Genomic DNA, 13,862 nt, shown 5'->3' with positions numbered 1-13,862 from the left:
TTAATAGCTTTGATGTTTGCGTTCCACATGAGTTAAGCGAAAAAAACTTTCGTGACCATATTTCCACACGTGACTCTCTACTTAAACATAAAGAAAATGTTCCATTTTTAAAACAAATTCTGACGGACAATGAAAAGTGGATACTGTACTTCCATGTGGAACAGAGGAGATCACGGGGCAAGTGAAATGAACCACCACCAACAACACCAAAGCCTGGTCTTCATCCAAAGAAGGTGATGTTGTGTATATGGTGGGATTGGAAGGGAGTCCTCTATTATGAGTTCCTTCCGGAAAACCAAACAATTAATTTCAACAAGTATTGCTCGCAATTAGACCAACTGAAAAAAAAAAAAAGTGGCACTCGACGAAAAGCTTCCGGAGTTAGTCAACAGAAAACGCACAATCTTCCATCAGGATACCACAAGACCGCATGTTTCTTTGATGACCAGACAAAAACTGTTACAGCTTGGCTGGGAAGTTCTAATTCAACTGCTGTATTCAGCAGACATTGCACCTTTGGATTTCCATTTATTTCAGTCTTTACAAAATTCTCTTAATGGAAAAAATTTCAATTCCCTGGAAGACTGTGAAAGGCAACTGGAACAGTTCTTTGCTCAAAATGATAAAAAGTTTTGGGAAGATGGAATTATGAAGTTGCCTGAAAAATGGCGGGAGGTAGTGGAACAAAAAGGTGAATACATTGTTCAATAAAGTTCTTGGTGAAAATGAAAACATGTGTCTTTTATTTTTACTTAAAAACTGAAGGCACTTTTTGGCCAGCCCGATAACTTTACACCTCAAGGAACTAAAAAAAAGAACAAACTAAGCCCAAAGTTAGCAGAAGGAAAGAAATAATAAAGATTAGAGTAGAAATAAATGACATGGAGAATTTTGAAAAAGAAAAAATATCAATAAAACTAAAAGTTGGTTTTTTGAAAAGATTAACAAAATTGACAAACCCTTAGATAGATTAACCAAGAAAAAAAGGGAGTGACTCAAATAGATAAAATCAGAAATGAAAGGGGAACCATTACAGTGAAGCCACAGAAATTTTTAGAAATCTTGAGACTATTATTAATAATTATACAACAAAAATTGGAATTGTAGACGAAATAAATTCCTAGAAACATAACAACTGACCAAGACTGAATCAAGGAGAAATAGAAAGCATGAACAGGTTAATATCAAATAAGGGGACTGCATCAGAAAAAATAATCTCCCATCAAAGAAAAAGCTCAGGACCAGATGCCTTCACAGGTGAACTCGACAAAACACTTAAAGAATTAAGACCAATCTTCCTTAAACTCTTCCAAAAAATAGAAGAGGGGACACTTCTAAACTCATTGTATGAGGCCAGCAACACCCTAATATCAAAGCCTGATAAAGATACCACAAGAAAATAAAACTACAGCCAATACCTGTGGTGAATACAGTTGCAAAATTCTTCAAAAAAATATTAGAAAAGTAGATTTGGAAAGGTGACATGGCAGTGCTGGGAAGATAGACTGGACTGAAAAGGGAGAGGAAGGCTAATCAGACTCTAAGCTCCTAGAAAGTGGGAAGAGGATCCCAGCCATTTATGCATTACATGGTGGCTTCAAGTTAACATTAGACTTTCAGCAATACTTAAAACCTGATATCACATTGATCTTCATCAGTTTCATTGCTGTAACACAGAGCCGTGTGCCTGACAGGGGCTTGGTGTTCCAGCTGGGTGTCAGGTCTGAGCCTCTGAGGTGGGAGAGCCGAATTCAGGACAGTGGACCACCAGAGACCTCCTGGCCTCACGTAATATCAATTGGCGAGAGCTCTCCCAGAGATCTCCACCTTAACGCTAAGACCACTCAATGACCACTAAGCTACAGTGCTGGACACCCCATACCAAACAGCTAGCAAGGCAAGAACACAACCCCACCCATTAGCAGAGAGGCTGCTTAAAATCATAATAAGTTCACAGACACACCAAAACACACCACAGGATGCAGTCCTGCCCACCAGAGAGACAAGATCCAGCCTCATCCACCAGAACACAGGCACTAGCCCCCACCACCAGGAAGCCTACACAACCCACGGAACCAACCTTAACCACTGGGGGTAGACACCAAATACAACAGGAACTACAAACCTGCAGCCTGTGTAAAGGAGACCCCAAACACAGTAAGTTAAGCAAAATGAGAAGACAGAGAAACACACAGTAGATGAAGGAGCAAGGTAAAAACCCAACAGACCAAAAGAAGGAAAAGGAAATAGGAAGTCTACCTGAAAAAGAATTCAGAGTAATGATAGTAAAGATGATCCAAAATCTTGGATATAGAATAGAGAAAATACAAGAAACGTTTAACAAGGACCTAGAAGAACTAAAGAGCAAACAAACAAGGATGAACAAAACAATAGATGAAATTTAAAATTCTCTACAAGGAATCAATAGCAGAATAACTGAAGCAGAAGAACGGATAAGTGACCTGGAAGATAAAATAGTGGAAATAACTACCACAGAGCAGAATACAGAAAAAAGAATGAAAAGAATTGAGGACAGTCTCAGAGACCTCTGGGACAACATTAAACACACCAACATTCGAATTATAGGGGTCCCAGAAGAAGAGGAGAAAAAGAAAGGGACTAAGAAAATATTTGAAGAGATTATAGTTGAAAACTTCTCTAATATGGGAAAGGAAATAGTCAATCAAGACCAGGAAGCACAGAGAGTCCCATACAGGATAAATCCAAGGAGAAACATGCCAAGACACATATTAATCAAACTATCAAAAATTAAATACAAAGAAAAATATTAAGAGCATCAAGGAAAAAGCAACAAACAACATACAAGGGAATCTCCATAAGGTTAACAGCTGAACTTTCAGCAGAAACTCTGCAAGCCAGCAGGGAGTGGTGGGACATATTTAATGTGATGAAAGGGAAAACCCTATGACCAAGATTACTCTACCCAGCAAGGATCTCATTCAGATTTGATGGAGAAATTAAAACTTTTACAGACAAGCAAAAGCTAAGAGAAATGAGCAGCACCAAACCAGCTTTACAACAAATGCTAAAGGAACTTCTCTAGGCAGGAAACACAAGAGAAACAAAAGACCTACAATAACAAACCCAAAACAATTGAGAAAATGGTAATAGGAACATACATATCAATAATTACCTTAAATATAAATGGATTAAATATGCCAACCAAAAGACACAGACTGGTTAAATGGATACAAAAACAAAAACGTATATATGCTGTCTACAAGAGACCCACTTCACGCCTAGTGACACATACAGACTGAAAGTGAGGGGATGGAAAAAGATATTCCATGCAAATGGAAATAAAAAGAAAGCTGGAGTAGCAATTCTCATATCAGAAAAAGTAGACTTTAAAATAAAGACTATTACAAGAGACAAAGAAGGACACTACATAATGATCAAGGGATCAAGCCAAGAAGAAGATAAAATAATTGTAAATATTTATGCACCCAGTATAGGAGCACCACAAGATATAGGGCAAATGCTAACAGCCATAAAAGGGGAAATCAACAGTAACAAAATAGTAGGGGACTTTAACACCCCACTTTCACAAATGGACAGATCAAACAAAATGAAAATAAATAAGGAAACACAAGCTTTAAGTGACACATTAAACAAGATGGACTTAATTGATATTTATAGGTCATTCCAATAAAAAAACAGAATACACTTTCTTCTCAAGTGCTCATGGAACATTCTCCGGATAGATCATATCTTGGGTCTGGGTAAATTTAAGAAAACTGAAATCATATCAATTATCTTTTCTGACTACAATGCTATGAGACTAGATATCAATTACAGGGAAAAAAACAGTAAAAAATACAAACACATGGAAGCTAAACAATATGCTACTAAATAACCAAGAGATCATTGAGGAAATCAAAGAGGATATCAAAAAATACCTAAAAACACATAACAATGAAAACATGATGGCTAAAAACCTATGGGATGCAGCAAAAGCAGTTCTAAGAGGGAAGTTTATAGCAATACAATCCTACCTCAAGAAACAAGAAAAATCTCAAATAAACAACCTAACCTTACACCTAAAGCAAATAGAGAAAGAAGAAAAAAAAAAAAACCCAAAGTTAGCAGAAGGAAAGAAATCATAAAGATCAGATCAGAGATAAATGAAAAAGAAATAAAGGAAACAGTAGAAAAGATTAATAAAACTAAAAGCTGGTTCTTGAAGAAGATAAACAAAATTGATAAACCTTTAGCCAGACTCATCAAGAAAAAAAGGGAGAAGACTCAAATCAACAGAATTAGAAATGAAAAAGGAGAAGTAACAACTGACACTGCAGAAATACAAACAATCATGAGAGATTACTACAAGCAACTATATGGAATAAAATGGACAACCTTCAAGAAATGGACAAATTCTTAGAAAAGCACCACCTTCCAAGACTGAACCAGGAAGAAATAGAAAATATGAACAGACCAATCACAAGCACTGAAACTGAAACTGTGATTAAAGATCTTCCAACAAACAAAAGCCCAGGACCAGTTGGATTCATAGGCGAATTCTAACAAACATATAGAGAAGAGCTAACAACTATCATTCTCAAACTCTTCCAAAATATAGCATAGGGAGGAACACTCCCAAACTCATTCTACGAGGCCACCATCACCCTGATACTAAAACCAGACAAAGATGTCACAAAAAAAGAAAACTACGGGCCAATATCACTGATGAACATAGATGCAAAAATCCTCAACAAAATATTAGCAAACAGAATCCAGCAGCACATTAAAAGGATCATACACCATGATCAAGTGGGGTTTATCCCAGCAATGCAAGGATTCTTCAATACATGCAAATCAATGTGATTCACCATATTAACAAACTGATGGATAAAAACCAGATGATAATCTCAACAGATGCAGAAAAAGCTTTTGACAAAATTCAACACCTATTTATGGTAAAAACTCTCTAGAAAGTGGGCATAGAGGGAACCTACCTCAACATAATAAAGGCCATATAGGACAAACCCACAGCAAACATCATTCTTAATGGTGAAAAACTGAAAGCATTTCCTTTAATATCAGGAACAAGACAAGGATGTCCACTCTTGCCACTCTTATTCAACATAGTTTTGGAAGTTCTAGACACGGCAATCAGAGAAGAAAAAGAAATAAAAGGAATACAAACTGGAAAAGAAGTAGTAAAACTGTCACTCTTTGCAGATGACATGATTCTATATAGAGAGAATCCTAAAGATGCCAGAAAACTACTAGAGCTAAAGATGCCAGAAAACTACTAGAGCTAATCAGTGAATCTGGTAAAGTTGCAGGATACAAAATTAATGCACAGAAATCACTTGCATTCCTATACATTAACGACAAAAGATCAGAAAGAGAAATTAAGGAAACAACTCCATTCACCATTGCAACAAAAAGAATAAAATACCTAGGAATAAACCTACCAAAGGAGGTAAAAGACCTGTACTCAGAAAACTATAAGACACTGATGAAAGAAATTAAAGGTGATACAAACAGATGGAGAGATTGGATTGCAAGAATCAACATTGTGAAATGTGAAATTGTGAAAATGACTATACTACCCAAAGCAGTCTACAGATTCAATGCAATCCCAATCAAACTACCAATGGCATTTTTCACAGAACTAGAACAAAAAATTTCACAATTTGTATGGACACACAAAAGACCCCGAACAGCCAAAGCAATCTTGAGAAAGAAACACAGAGCTGGAGGAATCAGGCTCCCTGACTTCAGACTATACTACAAAGCTACAGTAATCAAGACAGTATGGTACTGGCACAAAAACAGAAATATAGATCAACGGAACAGCACAGAAAGCCCAGAGATAAACCCATGCACATATGGTCACCTTATATTTGATAAAGGAGGCAAGAATATACAATGGAGAAAAGACATCCTCTTCAATAAGTGGTGCTGGGAAAACTGGACAGCTACATGTAAAAGAATGAAATTAGAACATTCACTAACACCACACACAAAAATAAACTCAAAATGGATTAAAGACATAAATGTAAGGTCAAACACTGTAAAACTCTTAGAGGAAAACATAGGCAGAACACTCTATGACATAAATCACAGCAAGATCCTTTTTGACCCACCTCCTACAGAAATGGAAATAAAAACGAAAATAAACAAATGGGACCTAATGAAACTTAAAAGCTTTTGCACAGAAAAGGAAACCATAAACAAGACGAGAAGATCACCCTCAGAATGGGAGAAAATACTTGCAAACGAAGCAACAGACAAAGGATTAATCTTCAAAATATACAAGCAGTTCATGCAGCTCAATACCAAAAAAACAGACAACTCAATCCAAAAATGGGCAGAAGACCTAAATAGACATTTCTCCAAAGAAGATATACAGACTGCCAACAAACACATGAAAGGATGTTCAACATCACTAATCATTAGAGAAATGCAAATGAAAACTACAATGAGGTATCACCTCACACCGGTCAGAATGGCCATCATCAAAAAATCTACAAACAATAAATGCTGGATAGGGTGTGGAGAAAAGGGAACCCTCTTGCACTGTTGGTGGGAATGTAAATTGATACAGCCACTATGGAGAACAGTATGGAGTTTCCTTAAAAATCTAAAAATAGAACTACCATATGACCCAGCAATCCCACTACTGGACATATACCCTGAGAAAACCATAATTCAGAAAGAGACAGGTACCACAATGTTCATTGCAGCTCTATTTACAATAGCCAGGACATGGAAGCAACCTAAGTGTCCTTCGACAGATGAATGGATAAAGAAGATGTGGCACATATATACAATGAAATATTACTCAGCCATAAAAGGAAACGTAATTGAGTTATTTGTAGTGAGGTGGATGGAACTCGAGTCTGTCATACAGAGTGAAGTAAGTCAGAAAGAGAAAAACAAATACCATATGCTAACGCATATATATGGAATCTTAAAAAAAAAATGGTTCTGAAGAACACAGGGGCTGGACGGGAATAAAGATGCAGATGTAAAGACTGGATTTGGACTTGAAGACATGGGGAGGGGGAAGGGTAAGCTGGGACGAAGTAAGAGAGTGGCATGGACATATATACACTACCAAATGTAAAATAGATAGCTAGTAGGAAGCAGCCGCGTAGCACATGGAGATCAGCTCAGTCCTTTGTGACCACCTAGAGGGGTGGGATAGGGAGGGTGGGAGGGAGGGAGACGCAAGAGGGAAGAGATACGGGAACATATGTATATGTATAACTGATTCACTTTGTTATAAAGCAGAAACTAACACACCATTGTAAAGCAATTATACTCCAATAAAGATGTTAAAAAAAAAAAAAAGAGTCATATACCACAGTGTTCATTGCATCATTATTTACAACAGCTAGGACATGGAAGCAACCTACGTGTCCATCAACAGATGAATGGATAAAGAAGATGTGGCACATATAAACAATGGAATATTACTCAGCCAAAAAAAGAAATGAAACTGAGTTATCTGTAGTGAGGTGGATGGACCTAGAGTTAGTCATACAGACTGAAGTAAGTCAGAAAGAGAAAAACAAATACTGTATGCTAACACATATATATGGAATCTAAAAAAAAAAAAAAAAAGTCTCTGAAGAACCCAGGGGCAGGACAGGAATAAAGATGCAGATGTACCGAATGGACTAGACACAGGAAGGGGGAAGGGTAAGCTGAGACTAAGTGAGAGGGTGGTGTTGACATATATATACTACCAAATGTAAAATGGGTAGCTAGTGGGAAGCAGCTGCATAGAATAGGGAGATCAGCTCAGTGCTTTGTGACCACCTAGAGGGGTGGGATAGGGAGGGTGGGAGGGAGTCACAAGAGGGAGGGGATATGGAGATATATATTTATACACATAGCTGATTCACTTTGTTATACAGCAGCAACTAACACAACAATGTAAAGCAATTATACTCCAATAAAGATATTAAAAAAAAATTAGCAAAACTAAATTCAGAAGTACATTACAGGGTTTCCCTGGTGGCGCAGTGGTTGATAATCTGCCTGCCAATGCAGGGGACACGGGTTCGAGCCCTGGTCTGGGAAGATCCCACATGCCACGGAGCAACTGGGCCTGTGAGCCACAATTACTGAGTCTGCACGTCTGGAGCCTGTGCTCCGCAACAAGAGAGGCCGTGATAATGAGAGGCCCACACACCGTGATGAAGAGTGGCCCCCACTTGCCACAACTAGTGAAAGCCCTCACACAGAAACGAAGACCCAACACAGCCATAAATAAATAAATAAATTAATTAAGTTAAAAAAAAAGCACTCCCTTCTTCAAAACTATCAGTTAAAAAAAAAAAAAAAAAGAAGTACATTACAATGATAGTACACCAGGACCAAATGGGGTTTGTCTCTGGGATGCAAGGACGGTTCAGCATATGCACATCAATCAATGTGTTACATCACATTAACAGAAAGAAGGATAAAAGTCACAAAACAGTCTCAACAGATGCAGAAAAAGCATTTGACAAAATCAACACTTTTCCCCAAAATAAGTATAGGAGGAACTTACCTCAATACAATGAAGGCCATATATGAAAAGCCCACAGATAACATCATACTCAATGGTGAAAAACTGAAGACTTTTCCTCCAAGATCTGGAATGAGACAAGGATGCTCACTTGCACCACTTCAGTTCAACATGTTATTGAAGTCGTAGCCGGAGCAATCAGGCAAGAAGAAGAAATAAAAGGCATCCAAATCAGAAAGGAGAAGTAAAATTATCTCTGTTTCCAAATGACATGATCTTATATGTAAAAAAACCCCTAAAGACTCCACAAAAAAAAAAAAAAAAAATTTAGACCTAAAAAATGAATTCAGCTAAGTTGCAGGATACAAAATCAACATACAGAAATCACATGTTTCTATACACCAACAATACACTCTCCATAAAGGAAATTAAGGAAGCAATCCCATTGACAATAGCATCCAGTAAAATTAAATACTTAGGAAAAAACTTATCCAAGGAGGTGAGAGACTTGCACACTGAAAACTATAAAAACACTGATGAAAAAAGAAAATTAAAGCAGACACAAATAACTGCAAAGACATCCCATGTTCATGGATTGGAAAACTTAATATTCTTAAATTGTCCATAGTATCCAAAGCGATATAACAATTCAATGTGATTCCTATCAAAATCCAAAAGGCATTTTTTATAGAACTAGAAAGAGCAACAAAGTTGGAGGTATCACACTTCCTGGTTACAAATACATTACAAAGCTACAGTAATCAAAACAGAATGGTACTGGCATAAAAACAGACATACAGACCAATGGAACACAATAGAAAGCCCCAAAGAAAACCCACATATATACTGTCAACTGAACTTTGAGAAAGGTGCTAAGAATACACAATGGGGAAAAGACAGCCTCTTCAATAAATGGTGATGGCAAATCCAGATATATACATGTAAAAGAATGAAATTGGACCCTTCCTTACACCATACACAAAATAAACTGAAAATGAATTGAAAACTTAAACATGAGACCTGAAACTGTAAAACTCCCAGAAGAAAATATATGGGAAAAGCTTGATATTGATCTTGGTAATGATTTCTTGGATATGATATCGAAAGCACAGACAACAAAAGCAAAAATAGACAAGTGGGACTATGTCAAACTAAAAAGCTTCTGCATAGCAAAGGAAATAATCATCAGAATGAAAAGGCAACCTATAGATTGGGAGAAAATTTGCAAGCCATATTTCTGATAAAGTGTTAACATCCAAAATACATAAAGAACTCCTACAACTCAGCAGCAAACAAACAAAATCTGATTGAAAAATGGGCAAAGGAACTAAATAGGCATATCTCCGAAGAAGGCATACGATTGCCAACAGGTATATTAAAAAGTGCTCAACATTACTAATTATTAGAGAAATGCAAAACAAACCCACAGGGATACTGCTTCATATCTGTTAAATATTATCAGAAAGACAGATAACAGATTTGTTGCAGATGTGGAGAAAAGGGGACACTTGTGCACTGTTGGTAGGAATGTAAATTGTTGCAGCCACTATGAAAAACAGTATAAAGATTCCTCAAAATATTAAAAATAGAACTACCATATAATCTAGCAATCACTTTTCTAGGTATATACCCAAAGAATTAAAATCATGATCTTGAAAAGGTATCTGCACTCCCATGTTCACTGCAGTGTTATTCACAATAAGCAAGCTAAAGAAACAACCTGAGTGTCCATCAACAGATGAATGCATAAAAAAACATGTTTTACACACACAAACACAGAGGAATATTATTCAGGTTTAAAAAGAAGGAAATCCTGCCATTTGTGACAACATGGATGAACCTGGAGGCCATTACCTTAAGTGAAAAAAGCCAGTCACAAAATGACAAATAATACATGATCCCTTTTACACGAAGAATCTAAAATAGTCAAACTCATAGAAGCAGAGAGTAGAATGGTGGTTGCCAGAGGCTAGAGGGAGGGGTAAATGGGGAGGTATTAGTCAAAGGGTACGAAGTTTCAGTTATGTGAGATGAATATATACTAGAGATCTATTATATAGCACAGTGCCGATATTTAATAATACTGTATTATATACTTTAAATTTTGCTAAGAGCATAGATCTTATGTTAACTGTTCTTATAACAAAAAATAGTAAAGAGAGCAAGAGAAAACTTTTGGATGTTTATATTTTATGTTTACGGTATAGATTATAGTGATGGTTTCACAGATGTACACATATCTCCAAACTTACCAAGTTGTACACTTTAAATATGTACAGTTTTTTTGTATGTAAATCTTACCTCAATAAAATAGTTTTTAGAAAAGAGAAGTAGTTTCTGCAAATTGAAGCAAATATTGCCAAGTATAAGATAGGATGAGGGCTGAGGACTGTTGGGGTTTCTGTTTTGTTTTTTGATTCATCAATTTGGAGGTCACTGGTGATTTCCGTAAGAACAATTATAGGAGAATGATATTTCAACTGAGTCCCTCCTCTTGACTACAATCATATGTTTGCAAATGTTGTCCTTTCCTCATTCACATTTTCCTGTCACGTTTCAAATTTCCTCAAGACTTAGTTCTCTGCAAATGAAACTGAAAAATTAATCCAAATTCATGCATTGCACAGAATAGATGGGTTAACTTATTCCTCGTGAAGACTTGGATAAAAAGCCTGAAATATTTACCTAGATAACTTTGTTTTTTATACCAGAAAGGGCAAAAGCACCTTCAATGATATGTTGCAAAGGAGGAGAGAGGTAAGTGAAATGCTAGGGAGGTCACTCTTGCTTTCATAAGGAAAGAGACTAAGATGTTATCATCTACTACTTGAAGAACAACAATTCTGCATCTGTAGTAATCAATAGTTGCTAATTATACCTTTAGTGTACAGTAAGTTAAGAATTTTAATTAGCAAATATTAAAGAAATGTAGGAATTTACACTTCCTACCATGTTACCTCCCTAGTCAAAAACTTTCAATGTCTCTCTGGTAATAAGTTGTATAACCTCAGATCAGCCATGTATAATTGGGCAGCAGTTTCCTCTTCTATAGCATGAGATGATGCTTTATTTTTAGTATTGATTTGATAATTAAATAGAAGCATATATAAAGTAGCTAATATAGTGTTTGCATCTTCAAGTATGTTAATTATATGGAAAATAAAAGGCAAACTCATAGTATCTTTTAATATGGTACCAAGCTACTTTTGTAGTATATCTCCTGATCCTACTCTAGGTTTAAGTTGCATTTGGAATATATTAAGTTACTCATTTTTAATTAAAAAAAGCTAATTTCTTAAACTTCTGTGTCAGCTCACTTTTTTTAGAGTCACCAAAAATGTCTTAAATCTATTTCTATTCATCAAACTCCTGAAAAATACCATTTTTTTGAGCTTTTAAAAACTGAAGTGTAGCTGATTTACAACATTGTGTTAGTTTCTGGTGTACAGCATAGTGATTCAGTTATACACAATTTTATGTATTCTTTTTCATTATGGTTTATGACAAGATATTGAATATAGTTCCCTGTGCTATAGAGTAGGACCTTGTTGTTTATCTATTTTATATATATTAGTTTGTATCTGGTAATCCCAAACTCCTAATTCATCCCTCCCCCCTTTCCCCTTTGGTAACCACAAGTTTGTTTTCTATGTCTGTGAGTCTGTTTCCATTTTGTAAATAAGTTCATTTGTATCATATTTTAGATTCTACATGTAAGTGATATCACATAATATTTGTCTCTCTCTGTCTGACTCACTTCATTTAGTATGATAATCTCTAGGTCCATCCATGTTGCTGCAAATGGCATTATTTCATTCTTTTTTAGGGCTGAGTAGTATTCCATTGTATATATGTACCACATCTGTATCCATTCATTTATCAATGGACATTTAGGTTGCTTTCTTGTCTTGGCCATTGTAAATAGTGCTGCTCTGAACGATGGAGTGCATGTATCTTTTCGAATTAGAGTTTTCTCCAGATATATGCCCAGGAGTGCAATTGTTGGATCATATGGTTACTCTATTTTTGTTTTTTTAGGGAACCTCCATACTACTTTTAAATGTCAGGCTTTTAAGTCTTCCCTGTTTATTATAGCCCAAAGTTATTTTCTTCCATGAATTCCCATGACATCTTACTTCTACTGTTTCTAAAATTGTATTTTTGTAGCAAATACCACAGGTCGGCCAACTCAATGTCCCTTCCATATTCCTTGCCTTCCTTTTCTTTCACCACAGAGGCCACAAAATGATAAGCAACAACATTGAGTAATGAAGATTATCTGTGTGCCACTGCCCCATAGCTTCTTCAAAGTTTTGTGCTTATTTTGACATGTCAAAGATGGAAAGGAAAACAAATGTAGGTAATTCTTCCCAAATTCTGCCTCTGGTGTCTGCATTTCTCAACAACTCTCCCTCCTACAAAAGATCAATTTTCAGGTAGCTATACAGGTGTGTCAACGCTAGAGGCATTGTCATGTCTTTACTAAATACACTACATCAATTCTGACCTCGTTTTACTAATTTCTAATGAATAAGGACAGAAGGAAGGAAATGAGCCTTACAGAAGATGAAGAAAAATAATCATTATTATCTATTTAATATACCAACTACATTCTTGTGTCTTTTAATCATCACAAGATGTCTGTGAAATAGCTTTCATTATTCAGAATTTTACAGATGAATATATTAAGGCTTAAAGTAGGCAATTATACTAAAATCACACATTAAGTGATGTTGCTGAGAATCAAACCCACGAGTTTCTGGTCCTATGGTCTCAATCACTTTGTTTTTTTTAAAAATCTTTATTGGAGTATAATTGCTTTACAATGGTGTGTTAGTTTCTGCTTTATAACAAAGTGAATCAGCTACACATATACATATATCCCCATATCTCCTCCCTCTTGCGTCTCCCTCCCACCCTCCCTATCCCACCCCTCTAGGTGGTCACAAAGCACTGAGCTGATCTCCCTGGGCTATGCGGCTGCTTCTTACTAGCTATCTATTTTACATTTGATAGTGTATATGTCAATGCCACTCTCTCACTTCGTCTAGGCTTACCCTTCCCCCTCCCCATGTCCTCAAGTCCATTCTCTACATCTGCATCTTTATTCCTGTCCTGCCCCTAGGTTCTTCAGAACCTTTTTTTTTTTTTAAGACTCCATATATGTTAGCATACGGTATTTGTTTTTCTCTTTCTGACTTACTTCACTCTGTATGACAGACTCTAGGTCCATCACCTCACTACAAACAACTCAGTGTCGTTTCTTTTTATGGCTGAGTAATATGCCATTGTATATATGTGCCACATCTTCTTTATCCATTCATCTGTCAATGGACACTTAGGTTGCTTCCATGTCCTGGCTATTGTAAAT

General features: G+C 36.2%; 1 protein-coding gene across 5 annotated transcripts in view; it reads right to left on the bottom strand.

Annotated features, from left to right (window-relative positions):
• HTR1F (5-hydroxytryptamine receptor 1F) overlaps window positions 1-13,862 on the bottom strand; it is a 279,529-nt gene that overhangs the window by 132,381 nt on the left and 133,286 nt on the right. For 4 of the 5 annotated variants that reach the window (XM_082392441.1, XM_082392438.1, XM_082392440.1 and 1 more), the window contains one exon: window positions 8,534-8,650. The gene's annotated coding sequence lies outside the window, so the exon portion shown is untranslated. The remainder of the gene's footprint in view (window positions 1-8,533; window positions 8,651-13,862) is intronic. The other variant, XM_082392439.1, reaches the window with a different exon arrangement.

This window comes from Balaenoptera borealis (genome assembly GCF_965194805.1).
Source record: "Balaenoptera borealis genome assembly, chromosome: 5".
Taxonomy (NCBI): domain Eukaryota; kingdom Metazoa; phylum Chordata; class Mammalia; order Artiodactyla; family Balaenopteridae; genus Balaenoptera; species Balaenoptera borealis.
The sequence above is the reverse complement of the archived record's forward strand: the minus strand, read 5'-3'. Positions and strand labels throughout refer to the sequence as shown.